The sequence below is a fragment of the Hemiscyllium ocellatum genome, chromosome 31 (genome assembly GCF_020745735.1).
Source record: "Hemiscyllium ocellatum isolate sHemOce1 chromosome 31, sHemOce1.pat.X.cur, whole genome shotgun sequence".
Classification (NCBI taxonomy): Eukaryota; Metazoa; Chordata; class Chondrichthyes; order Orectolobiformes; family Hemiscylliidae; genus Hemiscyllium; species Hemiscyllium ocellatum.
Window position 1 is genome coordinate 22,447,612 of NC_083431.1, and position 14,094 is coordinate 22,461,705.

Here is a 14,094-nt window from a genome sequence, read left to right on the forward strand (position 1 = left end):
GTGGGAAGTCTGAGCTCAGAAAGAGGTAATGTGAGGTTTGCACTGAAGGCCTTCACAACCCAGCGAAGGTCTCGAGAGAGAGAGGCCAGGAAGGCACAGGAAAATTTATTATTGCTGCAAAATAGAAATTGTGTGTTTTATGAGCCAATGCCTGTCTCTGTAAGTAGATGAAAATCTGGTCCTTTATGTTGACTTGAGAGGGAGGTCAACATCTTGGTTTAAAGTTTCATCTTAGTTACGGCCTCGGTCTAAAATCTGTTATCTTTCCAGATGAGATGCCTAAATTGTTAACCTCCAGAATCAGAAGAGATGAGCTGGCTCCCCTTCTTTATTCACTGTCCTCTCCTGTGCAGATGTATGAAATGCAACTGTGTTCCTGCTCACAAAGTGACCTGGCAGAAGCACACAAGTTATAGGTATGACTGGGCTCCAAACAAAAGCTTTGAAGAGATGGAGTGGTGCGAATGTTGGTCCAGGAGCAGACATGAGCATGTGCTAAGCATGCCAATGCCAACTTGTGTGGCTGAAGGGGCAAGGAGGATGGTGATCCTGGGGTGGGCAGTGACGCTGTTGTCATGACACAGTTGAGTGATGGTCGACTTAACCATCGAACAAGCTTCAGCTGCCAGGCACCTGCTTTGATCTGCATGTTGGGAATTTGAGCTGTTTAGTTTCTCAGGGAAGGAGAGATTTGGGACTGGCACATAAATCTGATGAGTTAGAGCTTTAAAGAGATAAAAATGCATGGATACAAAGGAGTTGGCACTCGATGACAAGATTCTGAATTCAGGTTGAAGGAAAAATCAGGAACGCTTTTCTCAAAAGTCGAAAATCTGATGTTGTTTTGCATTTTGACCCTTTTTTCCCCAACTTGCTCACCATTACTCAAACCTCAAGGAGGGGAATAGTTCAACTGGAGTGTCAGTCTGATGATACACACAAGTGCCTGGAATGGGACTCCATTTCACAATCATTAGTTTTGGGGACAAGAGCACTATCCATCAAGGCCAGAGCCTCACATGCAATATATTCTTCTGCTGCTGCACAAAAATAACCCACAGGAAATCTCTGGTCATTATCTGAAATGGGGAGAGATCCCATTTGAGAGTCTCAGTTGATCCATGTGGAATTTGGCAGTCACACAGTGTTCTTGCAACTGTTAAGAAGTCCCTAATGAAGCAATAATAGTGCAAGAAACCCTCTCTATGACAACGCCAGCCAAGAATTTGCTTTTCCAATGATTGTGGTTGGGCAAAACCCTGGTTGTTTCAAAAAAGAAACTTCCGGTCTGCACATCTTTCCTGGGAAGATAGCCGATGATTAAACTAATCAAAGGAGAATGTCTAAAATTGATGGGTTTTTTTTGCTGCAGGCAGTTTGCAGCTTTCATAATGTATTCTGTAGTCAATGTCTAGTAAGTGGGCCTCCCACAAAAGCTGTCAAATTGTTTCCTGCTTTAGCAATATGTAAGTGAGGCAGTGATGAAATTGTAATTGTATCAATTGCTCTCTTGTATCTTGAAGGAAAGCTGTGAACAAGCCTTCCTCCACAAGAATCAAGGAGCCATTTTACCAAAAGGCTGGGGAGAAAAGGTGTTATAAGAGATGCAGTCATATTTGGTGGTGATTTTGTTTTCCATCATTCCCCATTGAACATGCAGGTATAAGCTTTTATTGCCAGCATTAATTTATTGATTTTCAACACCGTTCGCAAATGCTGTTTGTTTTACAGCTTTTATCAGCTATTTATATGATTTGTAACACTGGAAATATGTAAGGCAACATTAAACGGGACTGTCAGGATTAATTTATCATTTAAAATAGCTTCTGCAACTAAACCACATAGAAGAAGTTATTATTTGAAAATCTGTTTATTATTTGATTTTGTTTTCCAATTTTCTCATTGTTCTGGTATCCAAAGTGTCATAGAACTTCCGAGGTTAAGGATTTGCATTTACCTCAACTTTTATGTTCACTGTTCAGCTCTCATTTACCTGATAGACTATGCAAGATGCTTAAAAATCATTCCTTTGCTTTCCACCTGCTGGTATTATAAGGAGACAAGGTAATTTCCTAAGAATAGTTTGATTACAATGACCTGTTGTTTGGCTCCTGCATACGCAGCTAACTGTGAGAAGAACAAAAACAGCAAAAGTTTCAATTTGTCATGTCATTTTGGACTTTATTTGAGTGAAAGGATAAGTTGTTTGAAGAAAGTGGAGATAACAATAGCACTGAGCAATTTCCAGTGCATGGATCAACAGGAGCACTAAAATTGCTGGCACAAAAGCCGCTTAAAGAGTCACGTCAAAAGCTGACCTTGTCTCTCTGTTCATCCCCAAAGTGGCTGCTTCCAAATGCACTCGAAAACTACCCAGTTTGACAAGAAATCGTTTGCAACCAACCAATAGTAAGATGAATGAAATTCTCTCTGTCTGTGAAGAAAGAGACATTTTCACAATCGAAGACAATTGAAACTACATTATTTAGCCTCTCCAGTGGACAAGAGGGAACAAAAATGGAGACAAAGGCTCAGTTGGGATTCCCACAGTCTCCAAGGGCAGTTTTTAAAACATACGCTCTGACCTCCTGTACATATTGACCCAGATTTCAGAATTTGGCCTGTCTCAAGGTGATGGGGTGCTTGGGGCAGGCTGGGGGTGGGGTGGGTGAGTGGGTCACGTCTGGGGGGATATGGGTCCGTTGAAGGAGGGTGGGCTCCTGCATGGGAATGTACTGCATCCAGAGGTGGGATGGTTGTTGGGACCAGGGGTTTCAGGCTGCAGATTTTCATCAGAAAATTCAGATTCTCACAGTGCATGCTGCACAGGGATTCCAAATGGTCCCAATGCACATCTCCAGTTTACCCTGTTCCTACAACTCTGACAATCAGAATAACTTGGTGAAGAACTTAAACGACACTGGGAAGGTAAAATGTCTAAATGCTTTTCTGTTGAAGGTTGTCAAACGCAAAGCAGTTGTCTGCTATCAGGAGGACTCAGATATAAATTAGCCTGTGCTTCCACGGGCTGTGAAGACCTATTTCTCGATGGAACTTGTGAAAGCCACTGGCTACCCTTTGGACACATTGAAAACTAGCCAGCTTTGTGGCCTTACTGGGATCTCACAGCAATAAAATCCCCTTAATTGGAATACTGAGATAGCAACAGAGATTGCATTGCATCCACCACACCTTCTGATATCCTCTGGACTCACAGGAAGCAGCACCAGTTAAAATTAATTTGTATAATGGGTGCAAGTTCAAAGCTGATGTCCTGTAATCTGACTTTAATTTCTAGCAAGATTTTTTTGATTTTTGATTTGAGGATAGGAACATCTTATGCTCTTTTAGGTATTAATTCTTCAGCTCACCCCTATCCAATTTAGCCTTTGATCAATCCTTGGGTGATCTTCTGCAACCTGGTTGCAGTCTATTTATGAAACTTGACGAGGTTCAAATGTCACCCAGATTGGGCATGAAGTTGGGCACAGACTCACTGCTCACCAAAGCCAGCATCAGGAGCACAGATTTATTTTCATATTCTGGCCCGACCAGCATAGCTTAGAATCCAGACAGTGTGGAAGCAGGCCATTCGGCCCATTAAGTCACACTGACCCTCCAAAGAGCATATCCTATTCCTGTAACCCTACATTTCCCATGGCTAATCCATCTAGCCTAGACATCCCTCGACACTATGGTTGCAATATAGCATGGCCAAACTACTTAACCTGCACATCCTTGGACCGTGAGAGGAAACCAGAGCATCAGGAGGAAACCCACACAGACACTGGGAGAAGGTTCACACAGTCATCAGATGGTGGAATCAAACCTGGGTCCCTAACACTGTGAGGTAGCAGTGCTAACCAATGAGCCACTCTGCCGGGAACAGGTCTGCCTGCTTTCTATCTAGTGAATCCAGCTTGAAAGGATCCATATGGGAATCAGATGAAAATAGATTGGATCATCTCTAGTGAGCACTGTGATTGGTCTGCTCTGTATCGACTCTCACAACTGAGTGAGGTACTAGAAATCACTGTTCTAACTGTGTCCCAGAGCAACAGTGGAATAGGAGAGTGCTTGCAATCTATTCTGTAGCAGAGAAAGAAAATATGAATTATATCAATGCACATTAGTTTGTAAAATAGAAGACCATTGGCTGAAGCCTGAGAGCAAGCTATACCAGGAGTTAAGAAGCAATTCCTGCGATGGGAAAAGGAAGGATGAACCAAGGAGGACAAATGCAATAAGAAGACTAAAATTTGAAAATAGTAGTTCAGAAATTTTCATTCTGGAGCTGGAGGGAGGATGAAAAGCTAAAGTTCGTGCCCTCCAATAGGCAATAGCTCATTAAAGGAATTAATGAAATTTTGAAACTGGCTATGTGTGACTGATTTTTGAGTGTGAGCCCACATCCTGTTTGCTCGATGGTACACTGATAAAGGATTCCAGAGAGTGGCTCAAACATAAAAGATGACCTGAGTTAGAGCTCTTGACAAAAATTAGTGGCAATGCTGCTTTAGATCACGGCCATATTGATCTTGAAGTAACATTGATCCTGAGCTGCTACAACCTGTCTGCTGGTGGTACATGAAATACAGTTGCTTCAGCAATGCTTTGGAATATATATGAACAGAACCTGTCTAATATTTTAGCTACAATAGCACTGAAGAATGCAAGCTTCCGAAACTTGCTTAAGTGCCTCTGGCATCAAGCAGATATCTTTTCTTTGGTTGATAAGGTTTTATAGAAACGAAATGTCACCATTACAAAAACATGTACTTATTGCAGCCTACTGCCATACATTAGCCCCCTAATGAATTCTGTGAGACACATTTTCAATATCGAAGACATAAAGTAGTAGTGGTTTGTGATGCTGAATATCTCATTTGGTTTGTGGGCAGCCACAAGAATCTGAAAAGTAGACAGTGGTGTTTATGGAGTGTGTGTTATGACATGCTGTCAGGGTAATTAATATCCTGGGGCTTTTTTATGATATAAGTGAAACAGTGGTAACAGGCCACAGAGTTGGCTGATATACGATGGTTTTTCATTAATTTTGAAGGGAGGGATTGTGACATTACATTCGGCATCTAATCAAAAGTATGCAGTGTTTCCTGACATCTTGTTCTTGGTAGGCATCAAGCCGAGGTAAATTATAGGAACAAAGCAGGCGTGCGTTGATAGCATAGGCAATTTTTCATCACAAAATGGAACTGAAGATTACAGTATGAAAATTTATTTTTGTTCAAATTGGTGGCACCCTCTGTTCTTGACAGGATTTGTTGCTGTTGATATTATAATGTTGTCAAGGTGACATTCAGTCGGTATGAGGCAGTTGTGCACAGAAGTGCCTTCCAGCGTCACTTTATATCAGAAATTTGTTCAACAGGGTCCAGGCTTTGCGGTCCCAGGATTGTGTCTATGCTGAGCAAACTGAAGGTGCATTTTGCCTCTTGTGTGGCTGCGTCTATTGTACTAGGTGCTGATGCAAAATGCCATCTGCATGATGCAGTTACAGTTAGATACCTTGAACCAGCTTGCCATGCAGGAACCTGCTTAAGGTTAACTGTTCCGTAATAGCTAGCCGTGAGCATGTTCCAAAGTAGATGGACAGAGTAGATGATGAGAAACTTGTCAAAGGATTGATGATCAAAACACACAGATTCAAAGGAAGCATGTGCAAGATAAGAAAGACAGCATTTTCATACATTGAGCAGTTAGGGTCTGCTATGTACTGCCTAGAAGTGTGGTGGAGACAGTTTCATCGTTCAAGAGAATGTTGGATGATTATTTAACTAGAAATAATGTTACAGGAAAAAATAATGGGATTGGGAGCTGGGTGGGACACAATGGGCCAAATGGCCTCCTTCTACACCATAACAACGGTTTGATTCTGGAATGATGTGGAGGTGCTGGTGTTGGACTGGGGGTGGACTATGTTAAAAATTACACAACACCAGGTTATGGTCCGACAGGTTTATTTGGAAGCACCAGCTTTCAGAGTGCTGCTCCTTCATCAGGTGGGGCAGGATCATCTGACACGGAATTTATACTAAAAGGTCAAAGTGTCATACAACTGATGCAATGTACTGAACAAACCTAGATTGCTATTAAGTCTTTAATCACCTCGTATGGGGATGCAGGTTTCAATTGATTAATAGGTAAATCCCAGAACTTCTTTAAAGTCACATTCCTGAGATAACTTAAGGTTTTATAAAATGTGACATCTCAGCTGAGACAATACATTAAAGGAGTGAGGTTAGAGTCTGTCTGTATCCCAATCTTGAGTCAGACTGGTTTGATTTCCAAAGTAGGAATTCATAAAACGTTATATGGATCGACTGCCTGCAGATTGTGTGCTTTGTGAACAAAATAGAATGTATCTGCAAATACAAATCAGCAAATGCAAGTTCACCTCATAAACTTATATGTGTGTGTGAGGGAGAGAGAGGGTGTGTCTGTGTGTGCGCGTGTGTGTGTGCGTGCGCATGCTTGAGTGCTTGATAGAGTGTATGCGCAAATACAATGGAGTATAAGTCTGTGTGAGAGAGTGTGTGTGTGTGTGTGTGTGTGTGTGTGTGTGTGTGTGTGTGTGAGAGAGAGAGAGAGAGGGAGCATTTGTATGAGAGAGGGTCTGTGTGTGTGAGAGTGTAGAGTGTAGTGGAGTCACCTGTAGTGTGATATGAACTCAAGATCCTGATTAAGACCATCCTCATGTGTACTGAACTTGGCAATTCGCCTCTGCTCGGCGACACTGCATTGTTGCATATCCCCAAGTCTACCTTGGAGGACGGTCACCCGAAGACCCGAGGCCGAGTGTGCTTGACCATTGACCATTGAAGTGTTCCCTGATTGGGAATGTATTTTGTAATTCTATCTTACCCTTTATTCAGCAACAGATCTCACACTCAAAAAGGTTTCAAGCTCAGAAGAAACCAGAATCTAAAAAAGTATTTTGTAAGGTGAGCAATTTTAAGGGCTGGTCTCATATCTTTCATGATGTTATCAAATCCTAGCTCTTAGCTTTGTCGATGTGTATCTGCACCACATTGGACCTGCAGCCTCTCAATGATAAAAACAAAAGTTCTATTCAATGGTATTGGCACCTTGTTAAATCCAATAATTCTAAAAATGTCTGCTGATAAATAGCACTGAATTTTGTGGTATAGCTGATTATAGAACCTTCTAATACTGTACAACTGCAGCACATATATTAATTTGTGAATTTGCAGCTAGGTTTCAATATGTAAGCAATGAGAGGTTGTCCACATTAACTAGTAAAGAGCTGAGAACTTAACAGATTTATATTTGGTTGGACATATATCTCCTACTATTTCAGTTAAAATGTGTCAGTGAGTGTGTATCAAGCTGGTAATTTGATTCCAATTATAAAACAAGAGGGATTTCATTAGGTTATGTTATCCTGACTTGAACAGTTGTAAGTGAAGTGTAATTTGACTTTAAGACAGTACCTATGATTATTCTCAGGAATCCAAGCTCATTTTGAACATTTTGTTCATTTATTATTAATGTATTTCATTTTAATTAAAACTCCTAGAGCAAGCATTGTAAAGCATGGAGATGGAGGATATTACAGTGATACATGGTCTTCCACTTGCATCGAGCAATAGGTCACACGAATTCATCAACTAACTACTCAGCAGCATCAGTGAGAGAAAAATTGTCTTTGGCGAGTTGCTTTCAACAGTCAATTGGTGCTGCATGATGCTAAGCACCACCCCAGGAATGCTGGCTGAGAAATTGTGGATGGCATGACAATGTATCAAGGCATGAAGCTTTACAAAAGTCAAGGTAATTTAAAAATGGAGCCATACTTTACAAAAAAGTGTCTTATTCTCTCAAACAAAAGACACAAATCTTCCATTTGCTATTTCACTCCATTAATTTGCAAAATGATGAGGTGCCAGTAGGAAATGGGATAAGCAGAAACTTGTCAAACTGAAAATTTATGTTATATAAAGAAGACTTTGTTCCAGAGAGCTTTTATGAAGCTGTTTTCTCAGCACAGATGTTCCAAAGGAAGTCCGATAACCGAGATCTTATCAGCTTCTGTCTATCCATCACCAAATTGATTGGCACAGCTACTGTGTGCTAATAATAAACTGCTGTGCAGTCTGTTTTTATCTGATGTTCTTTTTTGGAAGGAAGAAAAGGAGTTACCTGGATTGGGCAAATATTTGCATCAGAATCTCCCACTCAGAAATATGTGTTGTGTTTATATTATGTTATGCCTCATTTGGGTAACCCACTGGAAATCAAGTCCTACTATTCCTGTAGTTGTCACAAAAGCTAAATGTTTTACAGAGGTGTGCAAAATTCCTCATTTTCAGACCTGGGTTGACAGAAAACTTGGCCCAGGTTCCTGTACTTAACAAGAATTATGATTTATTACAAGTAAATAGATTCGAGCCACAGGTAAATAATATTAGCCATCTCTTGTGGGCTTGTTGGGACGAAGGGCCTGTTTCCACACTGTAAGTAATCTAATCTGCATGTTATACAATTGGTTAAAACTCTAATCCCCTAATAAACTCCCCCTTACACACACACAGACAGTGCAGCCAGAAATAAAAACATGGGTGTTATGGATGAAGGAAAAGACTAGGAAAGCAGTTCAGTGGTCTCTGTTCATAAGATATGCTGAGATAGCTCTTGTACTGAACAGAACGCTGTTTCTCCAAATGCTTTCACTGGTTTGCAGGAGGTAAAGGCTGGCTGGTCCACCCTTATAACAGACCTTTAAATTATAAGTTGAAAGCCATATCTTAAAGCTGAAAGAAAAATAAACTGGTTTATTCACACTTATTGTGGTTTTTACTGTAGAGAGCTTCTGGAGATCAGATGGCTTCTCACTATTTGGTCCACACCTCCAAGCTATTCTGTTACCTGAGATTCAGTCACAGGCAGGAGGCCTTTGTCATCAACAACTAGTCATCAGTCACAGAGCAGTTATTGGCTGAATCTCCATTTGTACACACCTGCTCATCTGCAAACTACACTTCAGCTACTGCTTCCACAACCTGCTGTGTAAATGGCACTTATAATGAGTTTCAGGTTGCTTCCTTTTTAAAACTGCATTAATCCTTGACAATATTTGATTTTAAGAACAGTTTTTTTCCCCATTTCAGTCCACAATTTAGAACAGAATAATAAAAATACCCTGTCTTTACAATTCCCAATTCACCATTTACCTGATGGCACTGCATCTCTGTAGCTATCACCTGGATTTCAAGACGAAGCCATGAAAACACTCTATTTTTGTCATTAGTTTTTTGATTGATTTTACGTATCTAATAAAGACAGGACATATTTAGAAACACAGACTGGTCATAGCTCATCTCGTCTATGCTGGATACGAAAGGAGCAATTCAGCTGATGCCATTTCCCCGCCATTTTTGCTGTATCATTGAAATGTTTTTTCTTCTAAGATTGTGATTCAGTTTCCTTTAGAATTCAATGATTAAACATGCTTCCACCACACTCTCAAGTTTTTTAATTCTGATAATGAAAGATATTGGTCCTACTGTAATGTCTTGAACACTTCCAGCAGTTGTTGTATAATGTTGCCCAACATGCAGGATTAAAGATGGAGCTATAGTCCTTGGATTTCTATTGAAGTATGTATTATGATTGTTTCTTGGGGATTAACAGTGACGTGAGCACTATGCTTTAGGTACTCATTGCCATATCTCTGCCTGCTGCATTACTCATAAGCCTAGATGACCAGCTTTAGTTGAATAAAGAGTGTAGGAGAGAATACCAAGACAACAGTAGGTGTACTTGAAAATGAGGTGCTAACCTGGTGGCCTTTTACACAGCAAGGCTAAATGTGTGGCAAACAGCAGAAGCACAGTGCTTACAGACAGAACAAAGTGGTCTCTTAACCAACAACTCAAGGATTAAGTGCTCAATCCTGTCATGTACAGCAGTGGACAAATGGGAGGAGGAGAAGACTCTGAATATTCCCACCTTCTACAATGGCAGAGCCCAACAAATGTCTGCAAAAGCACAGGGTGAAGTGTTGGCAACCGTCTTCAGCCTGAAGTGCTGAGCACAAACCCCTTCACAGCCTTTTCAGGACCACTTCACCACTGCTCAAGGACACTTAGGACTGAAAAATAAAGGTTGGCCTTTCCAGTGACCAGCACAGCTTATGAATGAATAATAAAGAAAGCATTGATGCTAGTCCATAACCAAATCATTTCACTCCATATGACATCACGAAAGAGATAAGCGTATTGGAGATAACAAAGGCTACATGTCTCAACCTCAATTCTACAACTGTTTCCGTCCCCCAATTTAAATTGAACTAGTAAAGCTAAAAAGAACAGTCAATATAATTACATGAATTATTTGCTGTCTTCCCTCTACTTCCCATCAACTATTCTGATTTAAGTTCTAATCAAGTTTGAGAGAGTTTCTGATGTATTGAGAATAATTGTACCATTTAATTCACCTATAAGTGTTTTCTTAACCTCAGAGTGTGAGGTGATTATATAAGATTCTCACCATAACCATAAAAAAGTTTTACACCAATTGTTAATAAAGTCATTTCTGATGCTGTCAAGGAGATATGAACAACTGTTTTCAGGCACTGGGTCTGAGTAGTTAATGCTTAAGTCAGAAGGTTGCTGTGGAGACATGGTGTGTCCCACCAAAGATTTCACACTCCGGCCTACACTCAGCTGACTGATAGCATTTTCTGATAATATGGGCAAATACTGGCGTTTGATCAGAAAAGCCATACCAATTGTATTATAAAAACCTTTGATCATTTTGTTTCATCACTGAACATAAACATTTATTCTATGATTCCACTGTGATAAAATTCAATTAAATATTGTCATGCTCACCTTCATTGGCTGGGGCATTGAATATGAAAGTTGGCAAGTTAGATTACAAACATATAAAACTTCACTTGGACCATGTTTGGAATATTGCATGCAGTTCTGGTCACTACACTATCAGGAGGACGTGGATGCTTTGGAGAGGGGCAGAGAAGGTTGACCAGGATGTTGCCCAGTCTGGATGGTTTTAGTTATGAGGAGAGTATGGATAAACTCAGATTGTTTTCACTGGAAAGGCCGGCACTGAGGGGCAATCTGATAGAGATCTACGAATGATGAGAATAGTAGGTAAGGTGGATAGTCAGAAGCTTTTTCCCGGGATGGAAAGGTCAACTGTAAAGGGCACAGATTCAAGGTGAGAGGGTGAAAGTTTAAAGGAGAAATGGGGGGGAAGATTTTTCACCCAGAGGGTGGTGGGTGCTTGGAATGCACTGCCAGTTGAGATAGTGGAAGCGGGCACATTAGCAAAATTTGAGACATATCTTGATAGACACTTGAGTGGGAGGCAAACAGAGGGATAGATATTGTGCATGGGCAATAAGTAGCAGGTCTACATAAGGAGTAGGAACCAGCACAGGGTTTGTGGGTCAAAAGGCCTGATCCTGTGCTGTGTATACTATAATGGAAAAAATACTTGGGCTTAATTTAGGTTTATATGTCTGCCATTTTGTTGGGTGTTTAACATGCGGTGCAGTGAAACCCTTGTATTGAACCAGACCAAACCCCCTCAAAATATGTTAAGAAGGTAGTCAACTCTATTTTAAAGGTAAGTGTAAGGTGTTGAAATCCAGATGCAATTCAATTGGTCAAACTAACGATTTTAATCAAAACACACTTTATTTTTACATTACAGTTAAAATACAGTCAAAGTAAAAAATAAAAGAATTAGCTAAACTGTAACTTTATCAAAATGCTTAATAAGATAACAGATATATTAACTACTACTAATTAACTGTTCCAATACAGTAACATCCTGTAAATACACCTGGGCAAATGTGAATTCAGTAGAATGTCTCACATGCAATTCCAGCAGCAGGAATAGAAATCTACGTTTTAGCTGTAACAGAGAGAGAAATAAGAGCTTCCATTTCAGGCTTCATGATGCCAGCAACTGCTGAAAGTTAAAACTAAAAACCTGATTGTGTGAAAGTTTGACCCCACCCAGTCAGGCTGCTTTTATTGTTCCAACTTTAAAACAAACCCAGGCCTCACAAGCAGTTTACCTTATTGGCTTTGGAGCAGACTGCATATCACCTCTGTCTCAATCTTTCTTCACAAAAAAAAGGATAAAATACACTTCTTTAAGCTGAGATTGCAAAAGGAAGCAATGGGCTATAAACTCTTGGAGTCATTGTGTTGTTTTATCAATTGAGTTCCCAGTTAAAGTGAATAGTTTTGTTATTACTGTGTCATTGACTATGTACATGGGTTAATGGTAATTCTTCACTAAATGTGTTAGCTTATTTAAAACAATGGAACACACTGCAAGTTATAAAGCAAGCATGAAAGCAACTACTTGGGCAGTTTTCAAACCCACAGCCAACCAATTAGCATGCAGAGCTGCAACATTGTATACACACAATATGTGATATCTTTAAAAGTAAACTCTATTGAAAGAAAGGTACACATTCCCTCTCCTTTCCAACTGAAAGTTTGACAATGTACAATAACAAGTGAACCTGTAAGTCTCTGTAATGTGCAGGTAATTTGTTGATACATCCAGATATCATGATGACGATTTTTTCCAGAGATACTGTTTTCTCACATGGACTCCAGTCACTGTTCCAGAATTTGCTCATCCTGTAGCATTACAGCCGAACTTTGTTCCAAATTAGCCATTGATCACTTTCATCCTCAGGCTGTTTCAAGTGGTCAAATCTTAGCTTTATTGTTTTATTCTTTAAAAGTTTCTAGCTCTTTTTAAACTTATGGCTTTTCACCTTGGATTCTTAAAAATTCCACCTGAGTTTTAATTTGTGTTGTTCCAATAAACTTTGGAGTCTGGCTCAACAAAACTGTCCAGACCTTGAATTTTCTTTCCATTTTTACTTTCTTGGGATCCGAAACCTCTTCCATTTGTTGCTTTTGTGGTTGTTCAGTTTTCACTGGTCCTGCTTGGTATCTTCCACTAGATTGCTACTCTATCATTGCTGGCATTTATACCAGAAAGGATTGTCTCAAACATGATTAGCAGCTCTTTGTTGTGTGTGCTGCATATTTCCATCCGATTTTGCTGGTCTGCCGTTTTCTTCAGCTTTGCTTTGAACTTTGTAGCTGCTTCTGCTGAGCCTCAGCATTATTATGTACAAATTGTTATGGAGTTGCCTGTGAATGGGGAATCTTTCCATAGGTTTGATGATACAGAGCAGTTCACCTTGTGTCCTTTGTTTCCTTTTCATTGTACTTTGTGAGCTAAGTGGAGAAATCCTCGAAAAGGTTTATTATCTCGGAGATTGTACTGTCAAGGTGGATTTATCCCAAACTAATAGTCCATCCTTTGAGAGTCAAAGAGATGTATGGCATGGAAACAGACCCTTCGGTCCAGCTCAGCATGCTGACAAGATATATCATATCCCTCTGAACCCTTCCTATTCAAGTACTCATCCACATGCCTTTCAGAGAGTCGTAGAATTGTACAACATGGAAACTGACTTCTTGAATTTCATCTTCTCTTAATAACAGAGAGCTGAGGTTTTAGCCAAACTAATTCAGAAGAAAGTGTAATGTTGTATTCTTCTTTCATATTCAGTTCTGCAGGTATGAGGAACTTCAGTTTTGCAGATAGCTTAGTACAGTTGACACTGATTTCTTTGGAAAAGGGAAGACTGAGTGACTTGATAACAGTGTTCAAAACCATGATAAATCTAGACAGAATAAATGGAGTAAAACTGTTTCCACTGATCAAGAACTAATGGGCACAGATTTCGGGTAATTGGAAAAAGAACGAATGGCGATTTGAAAGGAAGACTTTTCCCACATTGAGTGATTAGGACATGAAATGGTCTGCCTGAGAGTGTGATAGAGAAATAGATTGTTACCTGAAAGGAAGAGTCCATAAATGCTAACATGGGGGTGGATAAAGATTGGAGCTGGAAAAAGCACAGCAGGTCAAGCAGCTTCAAAGGAGAAGGGGAATCAATGTTTCATGTCAGAAGTAATACGGAGAAGGCAAGGTATATTACTAAATAAAGTGCTTATTAATTGAGTGTAGACATAATGAGCTGAA

The 14,094-nt window shown here is 40.0% G+C and overlaps 1 protein-coding gene across 1 annotated transcript in view; it reads left to right on the forward strand.

The window, feature by feature from the left end:
* The window catches only part of sez6b (seizure related 6 homolog b), a 428,333-nt gene that overhangs the window by 359,559 nt on the left and 54,680 nt on the right, over positions 1–14,094 (forward strand). The window lies entirely within an intron of this gene.